At 39.2% G+C, this 13,842-nt stretch overlaps 1 protein-coding gene across 11 annotated transcripts in view; it reads right to left on the bottom strand.

Moving 5' to 3' along the window:
- Window positions 1–13,842, bottom strand: part of Tk (Tachykinin) — a 118,221-nt gene that overhangs the window by 15,156 nt on the left and 89,223 nt on the right. Inside the window, exon 1 of one of the 11 annotated variants that reach the window (XM_073963499.1) lies at window positions 11,399–11,514. The exons of 9 other annotated variants lie outside the window; for them this stretch is intronic. The gene's annotated coding sequence lies outside the window, so the exon portion shown is untranslated. Of the gene's footprint in view, window positions 1–2,987; window positions 3,226–11,398; window positions 11,515–13,842 lie in introns of those variants that run through there. One more of the 11 variants, XM_073963497.1, reaches the window with a different exon arrangement.

The raw sequence follows: 13,842 nt of genomic DNA, 5'->3' as shown, positions 1-13,842 counted from the left end.
TAGGAACAGATCGAACACTTCTTGACTAGGTCTTCTATAGATAGAAAACCTTCTGACGATAACACTTTCCGAATGACATCCTATCATTAGTAGGTCCTCTGAAGAGGCATTCTATATATAGAAGACTTTCTGAAGAGATCTTTATCAGATAGAAGACCTTCTGACCTATCTATAGAATACCTTCTGATGAGCTCTTCTATAGACGGAAAACCTTCTTAAAGTTCATTTATAGATAAGAGACCTCCGAACAGATCTTCTGTAGATGGCAGACCTTCTGATGAAGTCTTCTGGAGATGAAATACTTTCTGACAAGGTCTTCTTTAAATGGAAGACCTTCTGATGAGGTATTCTGTAGATAGAAACCTTCTGACAAAATCTTCTGTATATTAAAACAATATTTTTTGTAGACAGAAGATCTTCTGACGAGCTCTTCTTTAGATGCACGGCCTTCTTCTATAGATAGAAGACCATCTAAGGGGGTCTTCTATCGAAAAATTAGCTTCTTAGAAGGTATTCTATATATAGAAGGCTATCTATGGGGTCTTCTATAAAAAAATGACCTTCTGGCGAGGGCTTCTATAGATAGAAGATTTTCTGAAAAGGTCGCCTGTAGATAGAAAATTTTCTGAAAAGGTCATCTGTAGATAGAAGATCTTCTGACGAGGTCTTCTGTAAATAAAATATATTCTAATAAGATCTTCTGTAGATAAAAGACCTTCCAACGAGATCTTCTATAGATAGAAGACATTCTGACAAGGTCTTCTACCGATAGAAGACATTCTGACGAGGCCTTATGAAGACTTTTTGATGAGGTTCTCTGTTGACAGAATACATTCTAACGAGGTCTTCTATCGATAGAAGACTTTCAGACGTCAGACCATCTGACGTGGTCTTCCAAAATGGAATTTGTTCTGACGATGTCTTCTATATATGGAAGACATTCTGACTAAGATTTTCTATAGATACAAGACCATCTTACGAGGTCTCCGAAAGATAGAAGACTTTCTTTCGAGATCTTCTATATATAGAGGACTTTCTTAAGAAAATTTCTGTAGATATAAGACTTTCGTACGAGGTCTTTCAGCACAACTTCTTATGAGGTCTTCTATAGATGGAAGACTTTTTGACGAGGAATTCTATAGATGTAAGACCTGCTATTGAGGCCTTCGATAAAAAGAAGGCCTAATTTCGAGGTCTTCTGTAGATAGAAGATCTTCTGACGAGGTTTTCTATAGATCTAAGAGCTACTGGTGAGGTCTTCTATGGATAAAAGGCCTTCTGACGAGGTATCTGTATATAGAAAACCTTTTGCGAGGTCGTTTATATGATCTATAGATGGATACCTTTTGACGTGGTCTTCTGTAGATTAAAGGCCTTCTGATGAGGTGTTTTGGAGATGAAAGATTGAAGAGCCACTGATGATGTCTTCTAATGATAGAACCCCTTTTAACGAGGTCTCTGTATATAGAAAACCTTTTGCGAGGTCGTTTATATGACCAAGTTTCCCATAGAAATGGATGACCTTTTGACGAGGTCTTCTGTAGATTAAAAACCTTCTGATGAGGTGTTTTGGAGATGGAAGACCTTCTGATGAGGTATTCTGTAGATAGAAACCTTCTGACAAAATCTTTTGTAGATGGAAACATGTTGACAATATCTTCTGTAGATAGAAGATCTTCTGACGAGGTCTTTTATAGATGGAGTACCTTCTGACGAGCTATTCTATAGATAGCAGACCTTCTGATGATGATATAGAAGACCTACTAATGGCGTTCTCTATAGAAAGATGACCTTCTGACGAGGTCTTCTATAGATAGAAGACTTCCTGACGAGGTCTTCTCTAGATAGAAGCCCTTCTGAGGAGGTCTTCTGTGATAGAAATCCTTCTGACAAGATCTTCTTTAGACAAAAGACTTTCTGACTAGGTCTTCTATAGATGGAAGGACATCTGAAAAGGCGTCTGTACATAGAATATCTTCTGATAAGGTCTTCTGTAGATAAAAGACCTCCTGACGAGGTCTTCTTTGGATAGTAGACATTTTGACGAGGTCTACTATTAATAGAAGACCTTCTGACGAGGCTTTCTGTGGACAGAAGACATTCTGAGGAGGTCTTCTATGGATAGGATACCTTAAGACGAGGTGTTTTGTAGAAGGAAGACCTTCTGACGTGGTTTTCTAAGGTAGAATATGTTCTGACAAGGTCTTCTATATATAGAAGACCATCCTACTAGGTCTCCGAAAGATATACGACTTTCTTTCGAGATGTTCTATAGATAGAGGACCTTCTTACTAGGACTTCTGTAGATATAATACCTTCGTACGAGGTCTTCTATATATAGTACAACTTCTTATGAAGTATTCTATATATGAAAGACATTTTGACCAGGTTTTCGATAGATCTTCTGCAGATAGAGAACCTTCTTAAGAGCACCTCTTTAGTTAGAAGAGCTTCTTAGAGATCTTTTACAAATAGAAGAACTTCATACGAGGCCTTCTATAGATTGAAGGCCGTCTTACGAATTCTTCGATAGATGGAAGATGTTACTTTGATGTCCTCTACAGATAGAATACCTCCTTAAGAGGTCTTCTGTAGATAGAAGAACTTCTTACGAGTTTTTTTTTAAAGATTGAACAACTTCTTATGAGGTATTCTATTAATGAAAGACCTTCTGACGAGGTCATCTATAGACAGAAGACCTTTTGGCGAGGTGTTTTTTTTTAAGTAGAAGAACTATTGACGAGGTCTTCTATAGCTACAAACCCTTCCGACGAGCTTTTCTCTATACACAAGAACTGCTGACGAGGTATTCTATAGATATATGTTTTGCCTCATGGTACACTAACTTACAGGTAGAATCATTCTCATATAATACTAGTGTCAAACTCCAAAAGACATTTTTATTCTTATTGCTATTTCCTATGTACATTGGGGGATATATATTTTTTGAGAGCAAAATATCATTCAGAATAAAAACTATTTCTCACCAATATCTCCGAAGATAAAACGGGAGGACTTCCCTCATATCAATGAAAGATTCTTCGAGTCTGAACGAACTGCCTCACATATTATGACGACACATATGGGGACGTTTCTTCGGAACAATTTCGTGAGGGATTTTAGCCACCGCGAAGTTGGCTCCCAAGACGGACTACACAATAATATACCCAATACCGATCTTTACACTGCGATCTTGCATATTATGAACATATTTGCACAACTTAAGAGAATATGATTTTGCAGAACAGGGGCTGGATTCTTTGCCTATGAAAATTTGAAATGAAAAATATTCCCTTTATAATTTTTTTCATTTGACAGTTTTCTCCTTTATAAAAGTTTTCATTTCATATTTTCATAGAAACAGAATTGAGCACCAGGGCTTCTCTCTGTCGTTTGTCTGACCATATATCAATCCATAGGTAGCATATATTGACCGAATTTGCTCTGGACTACATTTACATCGATGTTTATGGATAATCAACCTAGTGTCAATTTAAGATAATGTTTGCAATATGTGATGCCGTTCAGAACAGACAATACTTAAATTCTTTCGATGCGAAAACTTTTTTCGCGGTGGAGAGAAGGTGGCCCAAAATGTGCGTTATTTTGTAAAAATTAAAAAAAAAATTAAAGCCCTAATAAACATAAGTTTTTTGATTTCAAAAAACAAAAGTTTGAAGCAGCCTTTCATGTTTCATTAAATTTTTAGCGTCCCCAAAAGTTTTTCTAACAAATATCCTTCCTGCTTGCAATTAACCATTTAGAGGAATGGGTTGGAAACATTAGAAGACCATTTGTCCAGGTCTACTATAGAATATAAAGACTCCCTTCCACTTGTCTAAACTGACCCCATACAGCTCGCTTATAAGCTGGTTTTTGCCTACAAAAAACCCTTCAACACGTCCACAACGGCCCTTTTCGATTTCCCTTTTAAAACTATTAAAATAACTTTTTGAAGTTTACATAATTTTGTTTAATTGGTTCACTGGGTTATGCACCCACACTTACCATTCAGTACAGACAAATATAACGTTCCTAATGTTTTTTTTTGTTTTCATATGTTTGCATAAAAAAGTAAGAACAGTCAATTATAAATGTGGGATAGATATTAAAGGAGCACGGGGACACAGACATTGACAATATGGTAAGTTTGATTTGATATTCATATGTGTCTCGGTGTGTATGTGTGTTTGTGGGTTTTGTAAATAGCCGGAAACAATGTTGGGGTACAATTATAAAAAAGGCCATTCACAGTTTTTGTCTGAGAAGTAAATCATAACATATCTGCCGGGCAAATATCTCGACAATCAAGGTTTCTTGACCACTTGGCAAAAACAAAAACAAAAAAGGTTTACTCCATTTAAATGTTTACCTAGCAACATTTTACTGCAACGTAGGGTTTGCTCGTCGGTATGATGGGGTGCTCATATTCCAAACAATAACCTCTACGTGTTGGCATCAGTTTTGTTTTTCTTTGCAAGGATTGAAAATTGAATCAACCAATTGTCATGTGGGCCATATAGACAAGCAAGGATATGCATTTGTGGAATGTGTATGTGTGTGTCTCTTATTCTGTCACTGGATTGATAACAGCATGTTGTATTCATGTCGTATTTGCTTAACATTTGTTTATATATCCGCACTTCTGGTGTTTGGGTATTGTTTTTTTTGTTTTGTTTTCTAGGCTTTTTGTTCATCGTGCCTCAACTTTTTCGATTAATTTAAATTTTTGATTTCTTTTACTTTGTGTTTTCAAATGCCATTAGAGTTAAAAAAAGGTGATGCAGGGGGGAGTGATGTGATTTTGAAAACTAACATGAAATGTTAAAATAGGGACTTTAAAGACGATCCGAAGGGAGTCTTTATAGACGAGTGGAAGGGAGTCTTTATAGATGACCGAAATGGAGTCTTTATAGAGGTCGAGCTCAAGGCGATCTTTATAGAAGAGCTGAAGGGAGCCTTTTTAGGCGAGCTGAAGGCCATCCCTATGGAGGAGCTAAAGGGAGCATTTACAGATGAGCTGAACCGCGTCTATATAGATGAGCTGATGGACACTTTATAAACGAGCTTAAGGGAATCTTTACTGGTGTTATAAAAGGTTCCTTATAGGCGACCTGATGAGAACCTTTACAGACGTCCAGAAGAATGTCTTTTTAGGCGAGCTAAAGAAGAGTTTAAAGACGGCCAGAGTTAAAGGGAGTCTTTACAAACAACCTTAAGGCAGTCTTTAAGACGGACTAAAGGGGTACGTAGGGACGAGCTGAACTGAGCCTTCACAACGAGCTGAGGCGAATCTTTATAGCTGAAGGGGTATTTATAGACGAGGGGAAGGGAGCCTTTATTCACCACATGTAAGGAGACCTGCTATAGGTACCCTTCATAGACTATCTGAAGTGAGTCGTTATAAATGTCCTAACTTTCTGAAGAGGTCTTCTACAGATAGAAGACCTTCGGACGAAGGTTTTTATAGATAGACGTCGTTGTCTATGCATAGAGGATCTACTGACTTTGTCTCCAATAGATAACGAGGTCTTCTATTGAGAGAAGGCCTTCTGAGGAGGAGGTCTTTTACACATAAAGAAGATATCTTCTGTAAATAGCGGACCTTCTGAAGAGATTTCCTATAGAAGGAAGAACACCAGAATATGTTTTCTATAGATCGGGTAACCCTTGACGAAGTCTGCTATAGAAGGAGGACTGACTGAAGATGTCTTCTGTAGATAGAGGACCTTCTGACGAGGTCTGCTATGTATTCTATAGATGGAGGACCTTCTGAAGAGGAAGGAAGATCCTATGAAGACATCTTCAATAGATCAATAGATAGGGGGATAGAGACACTTCTGAAGACGTCCTTTAGAAGGAAGACCATCTGACGATGTCTTCTGAAGAGATATCCTATTGATAGATAAACTTCTGAAGAAGTCTCCTATAGATAGAGGACCTTCTTAAGAGATCGCCCATCGAATGTAGACCCTTTTGTATATATCTTTTATCCATCTGAAGACAGAATTCTTTCTGACGAGGTCTTTTATGGAAAAAATACTTTCGGCGAGGTCTTCTACAGACCTTATGACGAGGTCTTTTATAGACAAAAGACCTTCTGATGAGTTCTTTTACAAATGGAGTAATTTCTGGCATGCATAGAAGTACTCGTTACGTGGTCTTCCAAACACAAGGTCTTCTATCTGACGAGGTTTACTTCAGATAAAAGACCTTTCGACGAGGCCTTCTTCAGATAGAAGAGCTTCTGACGATGTATTCTACAGATCGTTTTATGAGGTCTTCTGCAGAAGAAGAATATCTAACGAAGTCTTTTCCTCTGAGGGCAGAATACCTTTTGACGAGATCTTTTATGGAGAGAAGACATTCTGGGAAGGTCTTTTTAAATGCGTGGTCCTGTACCGACAAAATACCTTCCTCCGTCGTATTCTAAGGTTAGAATCTTTTCTGACGAAGTTTTCTATAAATAGAAGACCTTCTGATAAGCTCTTCTATAGATGGAAGACCTTTTAGCGATGTCTTTCTACAGACAGAAGACCTTTTGACGAGGTTTCCTAAAGACAGCCAACACTGGCAAAACACGCCAAACTGCAGCACATCAAGGGCAATCTGGCCAATCCCGTCCAAGTCAAGAAACGCCTCACTGCTCTCAATGAGGAAATCAGACCTGAAACTAGCAGTGGGCATCATCACGGGTCACTGCAGAATAGGATCCATGACGAGCAAATGGGAAGAAGACGACACGACTGACTACTGTAGGCTGTGCAAGGATGAGAAAGAAATGGAGACGATCGAGCACCTATTATGTCGCTGTCCTATGCTCTTGTCTAGAAGACAGTGCACCATAGGTGTGCACACCATCCAATCTTTAACAGCATTCTGCCACACAGAGCCGTCGGATCTATTTCACATGGCAAAAGGCTTGAAATGGCTCCAACGTACTGAGAACATGACAAGCACCACCTCTATACAGTAGCATCGTCAACCACGTTCCAGCTAAAACTAATCACAATCTTCACAACTACAATCTTCACTACATCTATATCTATATAACTACCACATCTACAGTCTCATCTACAACCTCTTTCTACTCTTACAGTTACATCAAAAAATGACGTCTAATCTGCAGACATCACCTTTACATCACTACATCTCACCCGCAACCATCACTTTCACATCACCACCACATCTGAACCATCGGAATCTACCCATCTACATCCACATCACTCACAATCTTCATCTATCCATAACTATCATCACACATCTACATCTCCCTCATATCATAACCACATCTATAATCCGTTCCAACATTCAGGATGATCACAATGGACCTCAAGGTCTCCGAGTGGAGTGGCTGCCATCACAGCAGCTACGCATCCTAACCTTCCTAAAGACTGAAGTCCTTTTGACGAGATCTTCTGTAGGCAGAAGGCCTTCTGATGGGGTCTTCTGCAGATAGAAAACCTTCTGGCGAGATCTTCTGCAGATAAAAGACTTTCTGGCGAGGTATTTTTCTGATAGAAGACCTTCTGGCGATGTCTTCTGCAGATAGAAGTTCTTCTGAGGAGGTCTTATGCATGTAGAAGTTCCTCTGAAGTGAACTTTTATAGATAGAATGATTTTTAACGAGATCTTCTACAGATTGAAGACCTTCTTACGAGATCTTCCATGCATAAAAGCCATTCTGACAAGGTCTTCTGGAGATAGAAGACCTTAAGACGGGCTCTTCTGCAGGTAGAAGTTTTTCTGACGTGGATTCCTATAGATAGAATGTCTTTACACATAGACCTTTTCTATAGATAGAATACATCCTGACAAGGTCATTTATGGACAGAAGAGTTTCTGACGGGGTATTTTATAGATAGAGTTCCTACTAACGAGGTCTTCTACAGATATAAGAAGTTCTGACGAAGTCTTTTTTTGAGAGAAGACCTTCTGACAAGGTATATTATAGGTCCCTTCTACAGATAGAAGACTTACTAACGAGTTCTTTTATATAGATAATGGCTTTTTTAGATAGATGTGCTTCTGACGAGGTCTTCTATAGAAAGAAGACCTTCTGAAGAGGTCTTCTATAGAAAGAAGACCTTCTGAAGAGGTTTTCTACAGCTGGAAGACATTCTGACGAGGTCTTCTACAAATGGACGAGATCTAATACAGGGGGAAGTTCTTCCGGCGTGGACTTCTATAGATAGAATGCTTTTTGAGGAGGTATTCTAAAGATATAAGACCTTCTTCCGAGATCTTCTATAGATAAAATACCTTTTGACGAGGTCTTCTGCGGATAGAAGTTATTCTGACGTGGAATCCTATAGATAGAATGTCTTTTGATTAGGTCTTCTTCAGACGGAAGATCTTCTTACGAGGTCTTCTTCAGATAGAAGACCTTCTGACGTGATCATCTCTGCATAAGGAATTTTCTTAAATAGGTCTCCTCTAGATAGAGAACCTTCTGAAGAGGTTTTCTGTAAATAATTGACCATTTTACGAGTTTTTTTTTATAGAAGGAGGGCTTTCTGACGTCGTATCCGAAGATAGAGGACCTTCTAATATGCTACGTATAAAGTGAAGACCTTATGACGAGTTTTATAGGACTATCATCTAGAGGAGACCTCTTCAGAAGGTCCTCTATACCTTCTGAAGAGGTCTCCTCTAGATGATAGTCCTATAAAGGGTCCTCTATACCTTCTGAAGAGGTCTCCTCTAGATGATAGTCCTATAAAGATCTTTTGACGAGGTCTTCATTAGGTAGAGTACCTGCTTACAAGGTCTGCTATAGATATAGAATTTTCTGATGAGGTCTCCTACAGATAGAGAACCTTCTGATGAGGCCTCCTGTAGGTAGAGGACCTTCTAACAGGGTCTTCTATACATAGCGGACCTTCTGACAAGGTCTCTTATAGATATATGACCTTCTGAGGAGGTCTCCTATAGATAGAGAATGTTCTGACAATGTCTCCTGTAGATAGAGGACTTTTGAAGAGGTTTTCTATAAATATACTCCCTTCTGAAGAGCTCTCCTATAGATATATGACCTTCCGACGAGGTCTTCTATAGGTAGAGGACCATCTGACAAAGTTTTCTACAGATAAATAACCTTCCAACGAGGTCTCCATTAGATAGAGGATCTTCTGACGAGGTCTCCTGTAATTAGAGGACCTTCTAGCGGAGTCTCCTGTAGCTAGACGACCTTGTGATGAAGACTCCTGCAGATAGAGGACTTTCTTACGAGCTATCCTATTCATTAGGTAGGGGACCTGCTTACAAGGTCTGCTATAGATATACAATTTTCTGGTGAGGTCTCCTACGGACAAAAGGTCTTCTGTCGAAGGACCGTCTTAAGAGGTCTCCTATAAATATACGCCCTTCTGAAGAGCTCTCCTATAGATATATGACCTTCCGACGAGGTATTCAATAGGTAGAGGACCATCTGACAAAGTCTTCTACAGATAAATAAACTTCTAACGAGGCCTCCGTTAGGTAGAGGATCTTCTGACGAGGTCTCCTATAGATTGAGAAACTTCTGACGAAGTCTCCTACAGATTGAGCACCTTCTGACGAGGTCTCCTTAAGATAAATGCGCTCCTGACGAGGTCTCCTATAAATAGAGGACATTCTGATGCGGTCTCTATTAGATAAATGAGCTCCTGACGAGGTTTCCTGTAACTAGAGGACCTTCTAGCGGAGTCTCCTGTAGATAGACGACCTTCTGATTAAGACTCCAGTAGATAGAGGACCTTCTTACGAGCTATCCTATTCATTAGGTAGAGGAACTGCTAACAAGGTCTGCTATAGATATAGAATTTTCTGGTGAGGTCTCCTATGGACAAAAGGTCTTTAGTCGAAGGAACTTCTTAAGAGGTCTCCTATAGAGGTCTTGGCGAGGTATCCATTAGGTAGAGTACCTGCTTACAAGGTCTGCTATAGATAAAGGATTTTCTGATGAGGTCTTCTGTAGGTAGAGGACCTTCTGACAGGATCTTCTATAGATAGCGGACATTCTGACAAGGTCTCTTATAGATATATGGCCTTCTGAGGAGGTCTTATATAGATAGAGAATATTCTGACGATGTCTCCTGTAGATAGAGGACTTTTGACGGGGTCCCTATAAATATACGTCCTTCTGAAGAGCTCTCCTACAGATATATTACCTTCCGACGAGTTCTTCTATAGGTAGAGGACCATCTGACAAAGTTTTCTACAGATAAATAACCTTCTAACGAGTTCTCCATTAGATAGAGGACCTTCCGAGATATCCTATAGATTGAGAAACTTCTGATGAAGTCTCCTACAGATTGAGCACCTTCTTCACTTTAGATAAATGAGCTCCTGATGAGGTCTCCATTAGATAAATTAACTCCTGATGGGGTCTCCTACAAATAGAGGATCTTCTAGCGGAGTCTCCTGTAGATCGACGACCTTTTGACGAAGACTCCTGTAGATAGAGGACCTTCTTACGAGCTATCCTATTCATTAGGTAGACGAACTGCTTACAAGGTCTGCTAAAGATATAGAATTTTCTGGTGAGGTCTCCTATGGACAAATAGTCTTCAGTCGAAGGACCTTCTTAAGAGGTCTCCTATAGAAGGAGAACGTTCTGTAGAGGTCTTCTATAGGTAGAGAACGATCTGACAAGTTCTCGTATATGTAGAGAATCTTCGGCAGATATCATCTATATATAGAGGGCTATAGGGATCTTCTATCGAAGAAGACCCTGTCAGTAGAAATATCCTCCGAAGGACGTCTCCTATATAGAGGTCCTTCCGGCGAGGTCTTCTATGGACATAATCGGGGTGGTTATGAATGTAAACTCCCCGTGAGTTTTTTCTTTCAGCCGATTCAACTTAAGGTGAGAAAACTCACGGGGAGTTGATATTCATAATTGGGCTGAATACATTCTGAAAATGCCTCCTATAAGAAGACTACTTTCAGATGAGATCTGGATATGAAGCGTTATGGCAAAGCATTTAGCTTTTGTTGGCCGTAAGTTTTCTATCACGCCTAATACATACGTACACTATATACTTCCTAAAGGCAATCATTTTGACAAATAAACAAATGGCAGATAACTGTTGGAAAGAGTAAATGAATCCTTGGCATAATGCAAACCAGCCTTGTGACATTCCGATCACATATCACATGTTGGATAAATATGAATTAAAAAGGAAAAACAAAAAAAAAAAACAAGAAAAAGGCCAAAGTAAAAGCAAATCGTTCCACATTCGTGAATCTATTATGAGATTCATGGTGACACTGAAAGTGCGAATAAAAAAAGAAAAACTGAATGAATAGTTGCAGCAAAGTAGCTGATGGTTTGTAGCTATAGAAGTAGGTTATTCATATGTCTTATACAAAGGATTTATTTATGGTGTATTGTTTTCTCTTTAAGCTGACTAACCACACACGACGCGTTACACAGTTTCACTAAAGCGGCTATAAGGCCTTATTTGAATGTACTATTATTAAAACCGTGGTTCAATTTCTTTGCGGCAATTGTCGGTTTGATGAAGATGGAGGTAAGGTTATATGGGGACCCTTTACTTCTTAAAACCCTCTCTCACCGATAAACTATTAATTACTGTAAATTTGAACTAATAGTACGTTTTCATTCTTCCCATACAAATGTAAACACGCTATAAGAACGTTTGTCCAATTTTATTAATTTGTTAATATTTGTTTAACATTAAACAAAATACTGTACCCATTCATGTGAATATTCCGCTGTGACAAAAAACAGGGAATATAAAATCAAACAGATAAAGATAACGTCTATCTCCCTCTCTCTCTGTATACATCCACTTATTCCCTCCCCTCTCCATGACACACCAAACATTGTCATCATAAATATAAAAAGTTGTAATATAAAATATTAGAACAGGAAATGCCATCATGATTTTTGCTTCAATGCAATAATAAATACAACAACAGCGACACAAACTTGGCTATTTACAAGAAACCAAACAAAATGCACAAAATTTGCTTCAAGGGAGAGTAGAGCAAAGAATTTGTAGCTGCAAAACGTGTCTTGTTATTTATGACAAATAGCGCGTTTAAAAAAGTAGGTTGTTTGTTAGCTTTTTAAGAGAACATCAACAGAACGGAACGGAATACAGCACAACAGAACAGAGATAGAGGAATTAAAGTTGTCATCTTAACTGTGGTCGCAATACATATAAACACTAAATATTTAAAAGGGTATCAGGAGAAGTACAAGAGATTATTCGGCCTAAAGGAAGGACGTTAATATTAGATGTCTCCTAGAGAGAGGACCTTCTAATGAGGTCTCCTAAAGGAAGGTCGATAATATTCGATGTCTCCTAGAGAGAGGACCTTCTAACGAGGTCTCCTGTAGACAGATGACTTACTGACAAGGTCTTTTATAGGTAGATGATTTTTGACGAGGTCTTCTATAGCTAGAGGAACTTCTGAGGGGGAGGAACTTCTGACGAGTTCTCCTATAGATAGAGGCGAGGTCTTCTATAGATAGATGACCTTATGATGAGGTCTACTGTAGGCCTCTGACTATATATCCTATAGATAGAGGACCTTCTGACGTGGTTTCCTATAGAAAAATTGTCTTTCTGACGATGTCTTCTATAGATAGAGGACATTCAGACGAGATAGAGGACCTTCTAACGAGGCTTCCTACATACAGAGGATCTTTTGACGATGTCTCCTGTAGATAGAGAACCTTCTGACGAGGACTCCTACAGATAGAGGACCTTCTGACTAGGTCTCCTTTAGATAGATGACCTCAGATGATGTCTTCTATGAATAGTGGATCTTCTGACAAGGTCATCTATAGAGAGGGGACCTTCTGACGAAGTCTCCTATAGTTAGTGCATTTTCTAACGAGGTCTCCTATAAATATAGAACCTTCTGACGAGATCTCCTACAGATAGATGTCCTTCTAACGAGGTCTCCTTTGGATAAGGTTACTTTCTAACGAGGTCTCCTGTAGTTAGGTTACTTTCACGATATCTGCTATAGATAGAGGAACTTCCTGCGAGGTCTCCTATTTGTAGGAACCTTCTGACGAGATAGGTCTCTGACGATATTTCCTATAGCTAGAGGATCCTCTGACGAGGACTTTTATAGAAAGAGGACTTTCAGACGAGGTATCCTATAGATAGAGATCCTTCTGACGAAGTCTTCTATAGATAGGAACCTTCTGGCGACGTCTCTTATAAGGTGTACGAGGTCTTCTTCTATTTGACCTTCTGTCGAGGTATCCTATAGATAGATGACCTTCTGACGAGGTCTTCCATATATAGCAATCTTGCTGCCGAGGTCACCTGCAGACAGATAACATTTTGACGACATCTCCTGTAGATGGAGGATCTTCTGACGAGGTCTCCTATAAATAAAGAACCTTTTGACAATATATCCGTCCGAAGATGTGTTCCCTACAAAAAGGTTATCGTCTACTGAGGTCTTCTGTAGATAGCTAGAGGAACTTCTGTCGGGGTGTCCCATAGATAGAGGAACTTCTGAGGGGGAGGAACTTTTGACGAGTTCTCCTATAGATAGAGGCGAGGTCTTCTAAAGATAGATGACCTTATGACAAGGTCTACTGTAGGTCTCTGACGATATATCCTATAGATAGAGGACCTTCTGACGTGGTTTCCTATAGAAAGATGACTTTCTGACGACGTCTTCTATAGATAGAGGACTTTCAGGCGAGATAGAGGACTTTCAGGCGAGATAGAGGACTTTCTAACGGGTTTCCTAAATACAGAGGATCTTCTGATGAGGTATACTGTAGATATAGAACCTTCTGACGAGGACTCATACAGATAGATGACCTTCTGATGAGGTCTCCTTTAGATAGATGACCTTCCG

The sequence above is a fragment of the Musca autumnalis genome, unplaced genomic scaffold (assembly GCF_047663935.1).
Source record: "Musca autumnalis isolate F117 unplaced genomic scaffold, ASM4766393v1 scaffold_1, whole genome shotgun sequence".
NCBI lineage: Eukaryota > Metazoa > Arthropoda > Insecta > Diptera > Muscidae > Musca > Musca autumnalis.
Note: the sequence above shows the minus strand (reverse complement) of the source record. Positions and strands in the feature narration are given on the sequence as shown.